The sequence below is a fragment of the Zonotrichia albicollis genome, chromosome 5 (genome assembly GCF_047830755.1).
Source record: "Zonotrichia albicollis isolate bZonAlb1 chromosome 5, bZonAlb1.hap1, whole genome shotgun sequence".
In the NCBI taxonomy this organism is placed as follows: Eukaryota; Metazoa; Chordata; class Aves; order Passeriformes; family Passerellidae; genus Zonotrichia; species Zonotrichia albicollis.
The window spans coordinates 36,779,995-36,792,550 of NC_133823.1; the positions used below are offsets into that span (position 1 = coordinate 36,779,995).

Here is a 12,556-nt window from a genome sequence, read left to right on the forward strand (position 1 = left end):
TTGAATACTTGGGCTGGGATCAGCATTGGGGTCTAACAGCAGGGGTCCTGGTATTCCAAAACATAATTTTCTGCTTCTTATTGTCTCCTCTTAATAGCACTACTTTTGCTGAGCCAGAATTTAATCTCAAAATTTATTGAAAAAGTAATTATTTCATTAATCAGTGAAGAATGGAGTTCCTTTAAAAGCCAGACCTCATTTCATTGGCAATTTTTTGTGATTTTAGACATTTTAAAGTACTAAAATTCTCTGGCAACTGTCTTTCAAATATATTCTCTCAAAACTGCCAAAATTTATTCTGCTAAGCATTCCGTGGTAATCTATGGTCATATATGCTCATCATATCCTTCATTCTATGCACATTCTCAGCTTCCTGTGAATATTCATTATGATCAATAGAAACACAATCAAGGGAAAGGCAGAAAATATAGTTTTGCATTTAATAATTATAATTATGAAACTTTAAGTATAGTAAAGATGCAGTCTTTATATTTCTCAACATTGCCTTCTCATTGCAGTCCTCTTTTTGCTTTTCAAGAATATATATGGATTTTTGCATGCACAACCTTGCCAGAATTGGCATCAACAGCAAAAATATTTGTATTCTGTGTAAACACAAAAACCATTTTTCTGTTTAAGAAACAAATTCATGTAGAAAAGCTGAGGGACAATTTTGGTTTATACTTATTCAGAGCTTTGTTGAAAAGCTAGTAAAAGTGTATAAATTACTGTAGTCTTTTTTGCAGTAATTTAAGCAATTAAATATCCTTTGTGCTCTTGAATTCTTTTGCATTTATCCTCTTTTTTTTCATGCTTTACTCTTTATTTTCTATTTTAAAAAATCCAATAGATATTTCATAGCAAAAGTATAGTCTGTTTTCCTGTTTGGTGTGGATAACGGACTTTGTGTGGGATAATGTGAAAAATTTGCATGGTATGGGTGAACATATAATTGAAGAAAGAGGTCTTACGTTCAAAGGAGCCAGTACTGTAGCATGAACTTCATACTTACAAATAGTTTTGGCTGTGCCAGGTTTGATATGAAGACGGATGGACAGTGCTCTAATTATTACACATATTTTTAACATATGTTTTGCATTATATTACAGAGAGACCTGCTCTTTAATGATGCTTCTTCTTGTGTTACTTTTCCTGTGATACCAATTATTTTAAGCATGTATGACAGGTAGCTGGCATCTTCATAGCATCTCAGCAGGTTTTACCAGTATCACTGTGAACATGAAAATATTATGTTAAGAATCTGTTCTGTGGAAAAGGGTATCATAGACCTTGAAAAAGCACTAAACAACCTTTAAGAAAAAAACCCAGCAGTCATTCAGCAGTGAAGTACATAGTTTCTAAGTAATTACATGTTGAGGTTAAAATGTTGCATATTCCAAGGCTCTCTTTCAAAACTGTTCAAATTTAGTGTCATGAGCTCTAGTGAATGCACAGCACTGTTAACAACCAAATTAATTAACAGCATGTTGAAGTTCCATAGAGATCATATAGATATACTTCTGTTGCAATTAAATAAAAAATGTGGTTTTGTGTAGAGGGTGGTAAATCATAATTACTAATATACTGTTCTGTTATTAGGTTTTACTGTGACAAGGTTATAAAAAATATGTGGCTACAGTGTGTTTGGTTTTTTTCACACGAACGTCAATGTAAGAATTTTGTACAGAACAATCCTGTTGTTATATATAATTGAAGATGTATAAAACTAGATTTATACAAATATAGACATATATATCTAGTTATACATAACTGTAGGATTTTATGCATATTTTTCCATTTATGTTTGTTGTATAAACTGTATGTATGATTAAAGTCTTATATATTGATGGATGGATGTATAGATGGATGGATGGATGTCACAGAGTCCAAGACTAGGTAAGGTTGGAAGAAGCTGCAGAGAGCCATCTGGTCCCTGTTTAAGCAGGGTCATCCTGGAGCACCTTGCACCGAACTATAACTATATTTTTTAATTTTGGGTGTATTTTTTTGTAATTTCTACATGAATTTTACCTGGGTGGATTTTCCTAGATCTCAGGTTATCACTCAGCCTTTCAGTTTTTGACAGTCCTCTACATCAGAGCTAGTCCTTTACATCAAAGCTTCTCTTACCACTGTGGTCCCTGGATCCTTGCACTGCTGGGATTATGGCAGCAGATTATTGTTTATCACAACAGGCTGTAAGGTCCATCCATTCATACTGCATAAGGCTGGTTCTGAGAACTTGGTATTATTTATTCTCCACAGAACTGCAATTTTTGGCTGTTTATATTAGTTTGTTACTAAGAACTTTGAATCAATTTGCCAGTGATTCGACTCAATGAATTAGGAAATAAAAATGCTCTACATTATCTTTGGCTCAGGACTTTTCCCAGGTGCATCCAGGAACATGGCTTAAATACAACTTAGAAAAGAGGACTAGTCAGAGAAGTAGTCAGGGTGCTTCTTTGGTTTGGTGCTTGGCGTCTAGCCCTATCTATTCTGTTCTGTGTAACTTGTTCTATGTGGAGGACCCCATTTTGTGAGAGGGTTCTTACCTGCTTAGTTTCTGTGCCATAGATAAGTGAGATAGCATTATGTAGAGTTGATGTTGTTATCTAACTAATCTAGCTCCTCAATTTACAAAAACTTGAGTGATTGTTGCTTTGGGTTTTTAAGTCTTCAACAGAAGCAGAGAAAGAATGCTCACTACCTGTTTTTACCATCTCATCATATAACAGAGCAAAACAGAATGAAGTTGCAGTTCAGTGTCCTGAAACTAGAAACTATTTTTCTGATGTGCTAGGTATTCTTCCCCAGTTCAAAACAATATATTTTTCTCTTAGATGTTAGCATAGCAATATAATCTCTTAAGTTCCAAGCTGGTAGATCTTTAAAGTTGATAGTCAAACAGATAGGATGTGCTGGATCATTTCAGTGTTTTATCTGACAGGCAGCAGTAAAGTTTTATAAGCTTTTTTGAGTCATTTTTTTTACATGAAATAGAATTGATGTTTTCCATCTCTTCTATTTTCCATTTTTTCCCTGGGATGAAAGGTTCCATCTGAGAATGTGTAATAAACATTCCACTGAGTGGTAAGCAAGAATCACTGGTTGTCTGCTAGAAGCCAAGTGCCATTGCCTAACTCCATGTGTTCTATATGTACTGAGACCTGCTGCCTTCTGGAAAGGCTTCTGAGGGGAGGCAGCCGTATTGCTGCCCTGTTGCCTGAACCAGAGTCATTGTACATTATTTTCTGTTGTCTTCTTCCAGAACCTAGTTAGGAACAATTGGACACAATTTAAATTTTCTTGTTGAAGATTGGCCTTTTACAGATTTTGATAGAAACAACTTCGTTTTCTTACACACCAGTACCTTGGACAGTGCTGGGAGACTTTTCCCAGGTGTGTTGTGAGAGCTCAGATTGCATGAGCTGAGCTACTATAGATTAACTGCCAAAGAGTGCATTTCCTTTTAAAACCACCACACAGCTTATTTGGACTGAATCAGGTGCAACTGATGAATTCCACATCTGAGCACCTTAGAGCGGATCAGGGATGAGCCGGTGTTGCTATTTGTTGCATTTTGGCTGCTATTTTCAGTTTTCCTTCCCGTGTTTCTGAGGGCAGCACTCTTTGATCACGCTCCAGTAAATGAAGATCAGAGCATCAAAGGGAGTTAAATATGTTGGCAGTGAGTGTCACCAAGCTTGACTTTCAAGTGTGCAATGCTAGGAATATATTCAGAAATGCTCATTAAGTGAATCAGGACAGTTAAGCACCTAAGAAATGGAATCATGAAGGGAAGAACTTTGAACACAAGATCATCTAAATCTAGAAAAAGGAAATATTCAAGAGAGCAGAGAAATTTTTCTGCATTTTCTTAAATTAAAATACTTTTATTGACAGTTGTAAAATCATAGCTTGAACTTCTTCCTGCAAGTGATAACATAACTAGAAAACACAAGGATGAGTATTACAGGTTTGCCTCCAGGCTCTTTTTTTTTCTGGAGTTCAAGTGCAGGCTTTGTTAAGGTCTATGGTGCAAGTACTCTGAGGACACAGATGCTTAGACACTCAGTTGGGAAGGTTTTTTTGTAATTGTGTAGTTGTGTAGTTTTGTAGTTGAGTTTATACCGAACTCAAAGTTTCTCACATAGTGTGACTCAATGATGTGATAACTGTTCATCATGGATTAGAGCATTTTTAGTATAGAGTCTTTAGATTTTCAATACCTTGCCCTTACATTGCTACAATTATATTTTTAGTATTTATCTTCTTTTACATTTATATTGTCTGTACAGTCAAGCTGTGTATTCATTTGTATGTATGTCTGCACATATATTTGAAAAAAATATATTAACAGTCCAGGATTTAAACTTAGGGAGATATATATTGTGCCTCAATAACATATGGGAGAGTTTTCACTGACTTTTATTATCCAGTTTTGTATTTACAGATACCATAGGAAATGCTTTTCAGGGTTCAGATAGAACTTGGATGCACAGATCCAATACCCACCCACCTTTCAGGTGTAGAGTAAATCAATCTTACAATCTGATGTAGTGTTTACCCTGTTTTCCAGAAGTTAAAAACAGGATGCTTATCCTCTTAATCTCTGCCTGTCAGAACTTTGGAGACAATATTTAGAATTGCTTTCTTGCTTGTTCTGGATTAACCCAGGTAGGCAGCCAAGTTCCATGCAGGCACTCACTGTCCCCAGGTGAGACAGGGAGTGGAATCAGAAGGTTAAAATTGAGACATCTCATGAGATAGACACCGTTTAATAGGTAAAGCAGGAACTTTGAGCACAAACAAAGCCAAGTAAGGGATTCATGCATTACTTCTCATCAGCAGATAGATGTTTAGCCATTTGCAAGAAATCCAGGCTGCATCATGCATAGCAGTTATCTGGGAAGAGAGTACCATAAATCTGATCATCCTTTCCTCCTTCTCCTTCCCCAGCTTTTTTGGCTGAGCACAATCTCATATGGTGTGGAATATCCCTTTGGTCAGCTGTCATCTTCCAAATCCTTGTGTACTGCCAGCTGGCTCACTGTTAGCTACTATGAAGAAAATTTTTTTCAGAAAACTCTTCCAGACAAAACAAGTACACTACCATTATTTGGATTGTATTGATACCACTCCTAATTCCTGGGTCAGTCAGTTAAACTCATACCTTTAAACAGAAATAAACCCCAGAAAATACTCAACTTTTACACTTGACCTATTATGCTGGAAATAAAAAAAATATAGGTGAAATACACCTTCATACCAGATTTTTGAATTGCTGACAGCACAATGAAATGAAAACCTTTTGTCATGGGGGAAAAGTATTAACACAAATACAGGAAGTGTGCAATTTTTTTACATTCCAACCATCATCATAACTTATTCTTATCACTTGCATAATCACAGCTTCATTAAAGGCTCAGAGAAAAATTGTGCAATCTGTTTTGATTCTTGTTTGAAGAGGAGTTCTAGAAACAAAAAATTGTGGCTGTTCATTTCAAGATATACTGTACCCTTTTCTCCTTCCCTTTTTGGCAGATGTTACAATGTGAACTTTATTGGAATGTGAAAAAGATAAGACTGAAACAAGATTTTCAGATTGTTTTGTTAGCAGAAAGAGCATTATTCCATGTCTTCATTTAATTTGCAAAAGCTCCATCTTTATATGTGAAATACTCCCAACTTCCTGATTATTAAAATCAAAAATCATTTTATAGTTTACTCCAGAACACTGAAAGCTTGCAATGCTTATGAAAAATACTCTCTGAAAATGGTTCTTTGTATATATTCTAAGTGCCATTATGTTTGTTTTTCTTTAAAAAATAATGATTATCTTTTCCATATGTTTTATGTTTATTACTGTTAAATACGTTGACTTTGCAAAGCTATAGCAGTGGGATTTATAGTACATTTACTGTTTCATACATCAAAAAAATTGCAATTGAAAATTCATGTCAGCTGTGCTAAAGTTAGGTAGACCTTTCCCTTAATTCTCAGAATACATGATCTGTTTTCCACAGTGGCAGAAAGGAAAGAACATTTTCATGTGTGACCTGAAAGAATCATATGTGAAAGTAAATGAGGTATAATGAACATGGATCTCCAAAATGCCATTTTTACATTTAGTATTCAACATGCAATCAACACTTCCATATGGTTCAGAGAAATAAAATTGCATTTTACAAGTGTAGTAACATGTCAGTCCAGCAGTAGCTATAATAAATGTTTTATTACAGATAATCTGCATCTCATTTAGACTTTAGGAAAGACACACAGTGTATGACCATACCATATATCACAATGCAAAGAAGATAATAATAATAAAGAATAAAAAAATATCATCTATCATATCTTGTCTGGATTTTTCAATCTACCGAGGTATTCTGTAATGATCATTAAACAATTACAAAATATAAATATTTGCCCAAGATCTTCATAATCTGTTCTCGTTGCAGATTCTTGGCTCATTAGAGATCCACTCCCATGGAAAGCTGAAGGTAAGATCAAACACCCTCTAGCCTCAAGCTCTGGTGGGACCTATGTATTGCATTTGTGTTTTTAAAATGGCACACCATTGTCTAACTGATGGGAGTATATGCACTTTTCTACTGGCTTGTCTATTATCAATAGTTTATGTAGCTGTGTCTTATTTATTGTTGCTGCAATAACAGTGTACACCAAAACTAGTAGCACGGAGAAATTGACAGAGCACAATCTTTAGGAGATATAAATGCCTTGTTCATGAAGGAATATCCAGAATGATAAACTCTCTGTCTTATTACCAGACTCATCAAGGATAGAACATAATTGAATAAATTATAAAATTCTCAAAATTACTTATTAAATCTGTTGTGAGCATTTTCAAGTTTTCGCAAGAAACTGCTGTTGCCTATGTGTGCCATATTGTGATGCTTTTTGATGATACTCCTCTTTCGGTTAATGATTTGAAAATGTTATTTTTAGCCATGATCCCAACTCAGCTGAAAGCACATAAGGTCCCAGAACTCTGAAATGGTGTCCACTCAAAAATGTTTTAATTTGGCAGCAATCTGGCTGTGAGCAAATCCTAATCTGTCTGATCAGTATGTACCTAGCAACTGCACTGTGTTGAGCAAGTACACGGAGTTTGGGTTTTCCTCCTTTGGTTTTAGCTCAGTGATTTTTCTCAATGGTAACCAAAGTCAAGTAATTTCTAGCTTGTGAACCTCACAAAAAGGGTTCATTTACAGCCATATTCTGCATCTTGTGACACCAAATGGTGTGTGTGTTCTTCTATATGACTACAAAAGATTTTAGAACAGCGATCAGAAATGTGTTCTGCTCATTAATGTTTTTACAGTAGCTGCCTTAAAAGAGCTACAGTTTCCTAGAGCAAGTCATTCAGAATTCAACTACACTCTTCAAGTTTAATAGGTTGAGCTCTTTGAGTTCTCCTACCTCCTCCTGATTGATGGTTTGTTTCTTCTTTTAATACAAAATTCAGTAAAATTTCCCACAGTGAAAAGGGTCTTTTAATTATAAAACATCAGCGTGTGGGAATGATTCAATTTACACATCAGAAAAGCTCAGTTACTTGACCATAATTTATTTTTTGTGCTGATCATTTACAGACCACAGATTCTTCTTCCTCTGCCCCCCTCCTCTTCTCACTTTCTCTCATTCTATGTAAAAGAATAAAAATCTCAATACCTTGTAAAAGGCTTTAGATATTGTATCACTTAGTCATCAGAACTAAAGGGTTCATTATCAGACTTTTTTCTACCAGCTTTTACCCCTTTCTCATTTCCTAGTTATGTTGTCATATTTAATTTAAGTGTGTTCTGTAATTGCTGAGTAATACAGTTTTTTCTTGTATCTGACAAAAGAATGGCATAGGTAAGGAGGAGTATGGTATCTCACTCATGAAACTATGAGATAAGAGGTATTGCCAGGAAAAGATGTGTGCAGCTCTAATTTTGCTTATTAAACAACCAACTGGCTCTTTTTTTTCCTGGGTCTTTTTTTTTTCTGTTTGTTTGTTTGGTTGGTTTTTTAAGTATTAACTAATTAATATTGAAATAAAGGTCTGGAAGTGATGGAGAATTTTCTTGTTTCCATGTACTTCCTCAATGATACATTAGTCATCCTGAATGTTTTATTGTCAGAATGTAGTTTAGGACTTGCACTGGTAGGTAAAATAGCTTTTACTAACAGAGCTTTGTAGGTTTTAAATGTGATTTTCCTAGCAAAATCAGCAAAGTTAATCTTACTTTGTGCTTATTATGGCCATAAGAGAAATAAGCACTAAAAAGATCCAGAGTACCATTTATACAAATATTTTTAAATCTACTTACAGATACGTTCTTAAATTTGTTTTGGTTTGAATCAAATGTGGTTTGTGACCACGTATTATTAGATTAGATTATACTCATTTCAGAATGAAAAGTATATGTAGAGAAATGCAGGTATGCACCATTTGTTTTAGGTTGTATGTATAATTCTGGTTCAGCTGAATGCTTATGAGTATTTGTTGGTTGGCTATTTGTTACTGTAGACATATGATATGCTTAAGAGTATTTGTTGGTTGGCTATTTGTTACTGTAGACATATGATCTACACTACTGAAATACATTGCTTTAATTGTTTCATTTTTTATCATTTAATTTAATCTGTTTAATCATCACTTTGGAAGGGATGTATAAATGGTACTCTAATAAAATATGTGAAACTTGGGAGAATTAGAGCTTCTAATTCTTTTCAGATATTTGAAGGTGCTTCTCCTTTACTCTGGAATAAGTACTTAAACTAAAATAGCCAACACAAATTTGTGTTATGTAATGTTCCTATGAGAGAGAAACTAAAAGACTATTTTCATAATATCTATACCTGCTGCTGTTTGGAATTCCTTTTATGTAGAAGCAAAAATGTATCCCCACACCAGACCTGAAAGCCAAAACTAGCATGTTTTTGTAAAATGGACCAGTGTAAGAGGTTCTCTTCCATTATGCATTTGGCCATTACAGGTTGAAGGAATCCAGTTTGATTTTAAAAATCTAAATATCCCCTACTGCAGCTTTCTCTAATTGACCTGTAACTTACTGTATCCCACTCAGTAAAGGGGATAATCTTTACCATATGAGGACAGCAATATAGGCATGCATCTTAACATTAAGTAAACTAATTTTTATTTCCAGAAGATAATTTTAATATATTTTTATGATCCCCAAGGAAGTATCAGCTCATTGTATCTTCCATTTGACTGGCATACCCTACTGAATGAATGCTCACATACAAGATCTCACAAATACTTATATGGAAGATGGACTGTACTTCTCTTACACAGAGCTAGCTTCAGACATACACAGTTATGCTGTGATTTAGTTCATTCTTTGTTGTTGTCCTTGTTTGTTTGAATACAATTGAACTAATTTTTTCCTCTTCACCAGTACACCTGAAGCCAGTAATGGCTTCAAATGGTTTCCAAGGCTGGTACACTATGGAAACATTGTGTGTCCTGAATGTGTGACCAACCCCTCAGTACTCCTGCTGCTGATGCAGCAGCTGTCCTGTGAAGATGCACCTGGTTCTTCTTGGGCTTCTTTTGGTGCTCCCCATAATAACATCCAGCTCTGTTTCATTGGCCAAGTAGGCTCTGTAGCATTATTCCCAGTGAGTCTGTGTTTCTGATGTTGTCAGCAGTTCCCAATAGTGTAATTCCTCAGCAGAAACCTCAGCTATAGGGATTTTTAAAAAGTCCTGCAGTTTTTAATATGTTCAAATCCCTGTTCTTCCAGACCATTCTTGTGAGCATTTACTACAGTAAATAGTAACCTAAAATCAATTACTCTGTACAAAACATTACTTTCAACAAAAAGTCTTTGTTTACAGTTTTTATAATTACTTTTTTTGTGACCATTTATTTTCAACTTCTCTTAAGCTTAAATGCTAGCATTTTGCATTAATTGTATTCAGGACAGTCAAATGGTGTTGTATGTTGTGTTAAAGTTTGCATTTTTAGTAAAGATTTCAATATTTAATAGATGTTCTAATGATAAAGTTTTACAGCAGAAGTTATTATTGGGACAGCCTTTCTTTTCTTTCTTTTCCTTTCATGACAATGTGCATGAGTGCTGAGTGTCTGTTAAGATTGCAGCGTTCTCACCCCAATACAAAGAGCTTTTTGTTTCCACTGTGTTGTATAAATTTTTGGACATCCATGGAATTTTTCCTTTAGTAGGTAAGGATTACAGTGACTTACTCTCTCCTGCTGTAACTTAACTCTCTGTGCACTAAATATTACAGCATCCCTAATCCTTGCATTGTTGATAAGAGAACCAGAGGTGAATTCCCAGCTGATAGTAGGCCCATCTCCCTGGTGGTACTGCTTTATTATTTTGTTTTGTGGTTTGCTTTGGTTTTTTTTCTACAGTTAACTATCTTTGTGATTACTGTTTAGATGTAGATATGATTCCTAAACATTGCTATCAAGTTTTTACCAGGCTACCTATCTTTATGAGCTGTAGAGAGGCATGGCCAGGGAAATAATTTTTTTCAAGTTGTCCTCAAAAAAAAAAAACCAAACAGGTATCATATTCAGTCTTTTTAACTGTCATCTTCTCGAGCAATCAGTCAGTCACCATGTCACTGGATGGATGTTGTTATATTTTTACAGATTTATATCATCTTTGCAGAAAACTGAACTGTTCGGCATATTAGTTGCAAATGTGAGAAATTATTTGTTGAACAAAATAAAAGTCTTAGCCGTGCTTAGGAAATGGTTGAAGAAGAGTTGGAAATCTCTGCCATCAAAGCTGAGGTCCCCCTCTGAAGGCCTCAAGTTCAGCCTGGGAGTCTCACAGGCCTGAATTCCTGGACATAATTGCCTTTCTGAACACCCTACTTCTCATTTTTGCCATTCAAAATCCAAGATGGGATTAGTGATGGTGCTAGTTTCTATCTTTATAAAAGTATTTCCTTCAAAGTGGAAAAACTTCTATATCCTCAGATTCTGCGCTGTAGGAGGAAGGATCGTGTTTTAGCCTAGTGCTTTGTGTAAATACTTTAGGAAATGTGGATTGGAGCCAAGATTCTTCTGTCCTGGTCAGATTTCACCATGTCAAGGGAAATTTTTCTTACTACCTTAGTCATGGGGAATTTGGCCGACCTCCCGTGTACAGCTCCTGTTGAAAACCTTTCCTTGAGATGCATAAATTTATTTGTTCAATCTCTCAAGCCAGAGAAGATATTAAAGCTATTAAATTTTAATCTGTTATCATCACAATCAACATCATATTTTTAATCAGAAGTGGCCAGAGATGTTTGATCAGTTACAAGCTTAATTTTTTCAGGTTATTAAGCAGTTCCTGAGCATGTCTAGCTTAACCTGTTGGACAGCAGAATAAAGTAAAGAGATGCCTCCTTTGTAAAACTCAGATGGAAACCAGCCCGTAACATGCATTTTGCCATAAAATCAAGATCCTGAACCTCTTGGGATCAGAGCAGAAAGTGAATATGAGCCCTTACTCTTGAGCCTCAGCACAACCTGCTGGCATAGCCACAAGCAAGAGACAGCAGCTGCAGAGACAGTGCTGTTTCACCAGGACAGGGATGCCCCAATGCATACAGGCCATCAAGTGACCCACTATGAAGTATTTTGGGAACTATATCCACTGCAGATATGGTGCTTAAGGACTTGGGTTAGTGGTGGGCTTGGCAGAGCTGGATTAACAGCTGCACTTGACGATCTTAAAGGTCTTTTTCAGCCTAATGATACTGTAATTAATTTTTTTTTTCTTCTTAAAACATGAAGACTTGCTTTTTTCCTGAGGAACCATTTCTGTCTTTATTGGTAGGATTCTCCTTTGATGCATTAGCAGAGATAACAGGCAAAGGGACCTCTGAAGGTTCCCTTCCCGAGTACAGAGCAGTGGGGAAAAACACTGTGCCTAGGGAAGTGCTGCATCAGCACAATCCAGGATTTTCAGTACTGCCTTTTAGGACCTTTTACTGTTTGGCAAAACTTGATTTTAATTCAATGGCTTGTTGGCTTTAAGAGAGATGTCATTCAGTCCAAGATCAGAGAATAAATATCCCAGGTGCAAAAATCGAGAAAAAGAAAATACTGTCATTGCCCTTCTGTAAAAAAAATATACTAACTGGATAGTAGAGTAGTAGTGTTTTACTTTCTATGTATAAAATTCTGCATTTTTTTTCAGGAAAAATGTTTACAGTTGAATAGAACTTGGGGTTTGTCATATATTATGAATGCAGTTGAACTAATTAGGGCATGGGTGTTTTGTGTAATGTACTAGATAAAAAAGAACAATTCTTTTCAAGCCAATGAACTATTGTTTCCAAAAAGTATTTTGTTATTTTCCTTTGAGATACTAAAATCTTTCTTGTGGTTTGTTATGGCTCTTTGAGCAACTTTTAAGGCTAATCTGTGATAGATTCTGTACTGTGATTTTTTGTATTTAGTCTGTTGAAACCATCTAACTTGAATAGCCCAAGAGAGCTAAGTCAGGAAGTATAGAAATCAAGAAAACCTGCAATGGTACTTTAAGCTGAA

General features: G+C 35.4%; 1 protein-coding gene across 30 annotated transcripts in view; it reads left to right on the top strand.

Annotated features, from left to right (window-relative positions):
- Positions 1-12,556, top strand: part of TENM3 (teneurin transmembrane protein 3) — a 1,287,129-nt gene that overhangs the window by 825,023 nt on the left and 449,550 nt on the right. For 28 of the 30 annotated variants that reach the window (XM_074541312.1, XM_074541314.1, XM_074541319.1 and 25 more), the window contains one exon: positions 6,465-6,506. The exons of the other annotated variants lie outside the window; for them this stretch is intronic. The gene's annotated coding sequence lies outside the window, so the exon portion shown is untranslated. The remainder of the gene's footprint in view (positions 1-6,464; positions 6,507-12,556) is intronic. 30 annotated transcript variants of the gene reach the window in all.